Raw genomic sequence first — 3,791 nt, 5'->3', positions numbered from 1 at the left:
CTACAGAAATATAGATATGGGGGAATGGGGAGCAGTAAAAAAGACACATTTTGAGATTAACACCTAAAAGCATTAAAAGGTGAGATTTTGCATGCACCACATTGGGGCCGAATAAATTTGTCAATTTACATAAAATACACATAAAAAACTACAGAAATTCTATTTACCGAAAATAAAATTGAATTAAATGAAAATTCTTCAAAAGGGGAGTTTAAAGGGAAATTATTTTATGAAAAAATAAATTTTTAAAAAAAAGGTGTCTATGCATAAAGGGGGTGATTCGACACCTTCCAGATATGCCCATTATTGATCTACATTGTACAATTATTGATTTCTGGGCCAAATATAGAAATGTTAATATTAGTCTACTTTAAACACCAATACATAATCAATAAAAGTGTTGTCCTGCCCTTCATATGGATTACCTCCATTTTATCTTTAAATATGAAGCAAATTTGAACAATTTTAAAACATGTATTGATTTTGAATGAACGGCATCATTTATTGCCGGGTTTTTTTTTATGTCAAAAACAAACTAGAAATATTTAAGATTTGAATGTTTCATGAGGTTTAATGGGTAATTCATGAATTAAAGGGGGAGGTGTGTACGTATTGGAAGGGGTTGACGAAATCATGCTTGTTATACACCAAAACTAGCTACTATTTTTATCTCCTAGTTCTTTCTGTTCCTTAAATTTAACATACAAAACGTCACGGCCCCTCATTTAAGAGATGTTGTTTGGCACATAAACACAGGGGTTTGAATCACTTTATAATATCCCACTTGCCACTAAAAGGATAATGTAAAGAGATTCAAACCCCTATATTTATATTGACAGCTTTGTTAATTAAGGTTTTTTTTTCATTTAGATGTTAACTCATTCACCCCTGAAGACTAATTTAAACTCATTCACCCCTGAAGACACATTTGAACTCTTCCAATTTAACTGTTGGAATAGTTCATTATGAAATTTCAGAGGTGAATGAGTTAAGAAAGTGGACATGACAGACAGCAAACAATCTCAGGGTTTGTCTCATATTTGCCTGAAATAATTACACTCAGAATGGACTTCAGGAATATTTATAGCGTTTGAGAGGTATTTTGTATTCGTTGTTTTGTTAAGGCCGCACAAACATTATGTATGTTTCATGTAGCATGACTGAAAAAATGGATATGTAGGTCGGATTTTATTTTAATTTAATTTTAATTTTTTAGGGGTTGGGACTAATTTAAGAAATCAAGAAATCATCAAACACATTTGTAGGCCTTTTGAATAATAATATGTGATTAGAATATTTTGATTCAACAATTTTTCCAAAAGTTATTGTCCATTGGTCATTTCAGTACATGTATTTGATTTTTTGTCTGGAGATCTCCTACATTTTAGGACAGATTTCTTTGAAACTTAGTAGGCTAAATAATCATGCTATGTTGTTGTGTTTGCTTGAAAAGAATTTTGATTCAACAATTTTTGCAAAAGTTATTGCCCTTTGTTTATTTCAGTATTTGATTTTTGTGCGGCAATCTCCTCCTACATTTTTCAACGGATCTCTTTTCTTTGAAACTTGGTATACATTATAATCATGATATAAAGTTGTCTCCCTTAATAGAATTTTGATTTGATGATTTTTGCAAAAGTTATTGCCCTTTGTTCATTTTGGTATTTGATTTTTTTTCTCCTACATTTTTTATAGCATATGTAAGCTAACCACTCTTAGAATGATGCAGATCTTATTTCAATGTAAGAAAGTATATAACACTATATGGCATTCGACGGGCGTATATTGTTCCGCCCCGCGGTACTCTTGTTTGTATTTATATTACCATTGATATGGCGCCAAAAAAATATTTTACAAGCTTACAATTAGTTTCTCTGTTTCAATTATTTCAGTTTTTAAAGAGAGAAAAAAAATCACTTTTTTTATATTATGCTCTTAACAAATGTACTAATTAAATGTCCAACTCATCATGACATGGATTAAGTTATTGCATCCTTTTATTTATTTATTTTCAAGACTGTTATTTAAGTAGCCTAGTATTGAGTTTTGTTAGAATATATGTTAATCATGAAAAGTTCAATAGAACAATCATTTGAGTACTGGTACTTCGTAATTAAGTGTTTGTTTTTGTGTGTCAGCATAATATACATTTTTCATAAACATAGTTCTTTCTGTTTTAAGATATACATGTACTCTATATGAAAAATTGATTTGGTTAAAAAAAAAAAAAATCATTTAAGATGGTGTTTTTTTTTATAGTTATTCAAGTTGTACTCGTACCTAAATTCATTTTTTTTTTTTTTGAATTAGTAACTTATGATTAGACTAAGTTTGTTTTTGCACTCTTTTGAACATACAAATTAATGTTGAACAATGCTTGCATGTGTAATTTGTATTTCTTGCCAAATTATTTCCGGACAACTGAGCATGGTCATCCCATTAATGTTTTCATTATACATTGTATATATATATATATGTTCATTCAATCAACACTGAATTTAAACTTAGAATGTCGATCTACCGGGACCAGTCCGCATCAACATGTTGGTTAATACTTCCAGTTCTAGCGTTGCATGTTCCTGTACTGGTTGATTAAGACATGTGTGCGAGATAATCAACACCTTGGTCTTATTCATGAAACCGTTCTCATCCTCAAGCATGAGTTCTGTGCTCAAGTAAACTTTCTTTTAACTCCCTATACTACGTAGATGTCACTAGTAAAGAGTTAAGTGTTAACATTGACAAATTTTCAGCTTTTAGTCTTTTCAGATTTCTTCCATGTCATTGGCAAAATGCGATTTGATTTATTCATTAATCGCAGGAACAAGAAATTGGGTTTGAGCACAGAATCTGACTTTGAGCACGAGAACTGTTTCATGAAATATGGGCCCTGGTCCTTTATTATTTTTTAAAGGATCTCTGTCCCACTCAGCCACTGAATCATTAGAGAATCCAAGTGTAGATTTTACCATACATACATTAGTCCCCCCTTTATTTCGTTTTGGATATAACAATAGTGGGACCAGGCCTGGAGTCTAACACTGACCTGAAGTAGCCGAGTTATAATAGCTTCTGGCAATTTTACACTCGAAACAAATTTGTTATTTTTATTTATTTATATATTTCATTTTCTGTTTTCATGAAAGTTACGATTTCTGTTAAGAAATTATTTATTAAAGCTATATCGTCACGCCAGTGAAAAATGTTTCTCCAGTTCATATGTACAGATTTTGGCAACGGTATGGGAGTCCTTAATTAGCGCCATCGTTTGTCGACACTGTCACTGTTTGACCCAAGTTGTTATGATATAACCCCTATTGATCTTCGACCTTAAAATTGTCAAGAAAATAAATGGTGATCATTATTGTTGAGTATTATTGGTTTTCGTGAGATTAAATGTTCCATTTGGAATAAATGAAACATTTTATGTCAATTTATAAATCCTACATTTATAGAAAAAAAATACTTGTACATCCCGACCATGTCCTCACCGGTCTCCGAATTAATGTACTGTGGTTAGAAGTTGTGATACCGTTAACAATGGTAAGAGATAATAAAATAAACATTGTAAAAAAGAATGAATTGTGTTTTGATTGATTTGTTAGACATGCTAGGGTAAACGTGTCATGTTTATAGAATATTATTTCAACCACAATTGGGTTTTTCTTTCTGAGCAGAACTTTGAGAAAGTAACGGAAATCATACTCTAGGGGGTGACAGAGAAACATACTCAAAGGGGTGATGGAGGAATCATACCCTAGGGGCTGACAGAGAAATCAGACTCTGGGGGG

The sequence above is a fragment of the Mizuhopecten yessoensis genome, unplaced genomic scaffold (genome assembly GCF_002113885.1).
Source record: "Mizuhopecten yessoensis strain PY_sf001 unplaced genomic scaffold, ASM211388v2 scaffold716289, whole genome shotgun sequence".
NCBI lineage: Eukaryota > Metazoa > Mollusca > Bivalvia > Pectinida > Pectinidae > Mizuhopecten > Mizuhopecten yessoensis.
The sequence above is the reverse complement of the archived record's forward strand: the minus strand, read 5'-3'. Positions refer to the sequence as shown.